The sequence below is a fragment of the Diabrotica undecimpunctata genome, chromosome 1 (assembly GCF_040954645.1).
Source record: "Diabrotica undecimpunctata isolate CICGRU chromosome 1, icDiaUnde3, whole genome shotgun sequence".
Taxonomy (NCBI): domain Eukaryota; kingdom Metazoa; phylum Arthropoda; class Insecta; order Coleoptera; family Chrysomelidae; genus Diabrotica; species Diabrotica undecimpunctata.
This window is the reverse complement of record NC_092803.1, coordinates 55,355,252-55,355,976: the sequence shown is the minus strand read 5'-3', so window position 1 is coordinate 55,355,976 and position 725 is coordinate 55,355,252.

The window sequence follows — 725 nt, the reverse complement described above, 5'->3', positions numbered from 1 at the left end:
TATTTTATGTCAAGCAAGGTAACCGATAAACCATTAATGGAAAACAAAGACGTTAGTTCTATTGATACCATACAAAGTGAATTAAACACCGAAACAATTCCGCAAATTCCTTCGACATCAAGCTGAATAGTAGAAAAAATTATTAATAAAACACCTCCAGGCTCGCCTCAAGTTCTTCCCACATCGACTAACACACTGAGTAAAATTAGACCATATCCAAAGAAACAACTTGAAGAAAAGAAAAAACAAATAAATAAGAGAAAAGCACATTCAACAATATATACAGACACGCCGGAATACGAAAAAAGACAAAGTTTAGATGCAGAGAGAAAAAGGAAACTAAGTTTAAAACAGAATAAGGCATCAGTAAAAAAAGATTTGATTACAGTGAGTAGGAAAAGAAATATTTCTATGTCAAGCGAGTCTAGCCCTGACGTAGTTTTGCAAGATTGTTCGTCAGACGACGGCGAAGAAGATTTTGAAGATTTTAAAGCCACCCCTGACAATGAAAATATTGGCGCCGGAAATTTTGTTCTTGTAAAATTTCTTGTTTCCAAAATAGACATTTTTTATGTAGGTCAAATAACTTCTTTCCAAGATGAGGATTACGAGGTCAAATTTCTGCGCCCCAAAAATAATACAAACAACTTCTTGTTTCCCATTGTCCAAGACATTGCAGTAATAGCAAAAAAATATATTGCAGCTATTTTGCCTTTTTCTTCCAC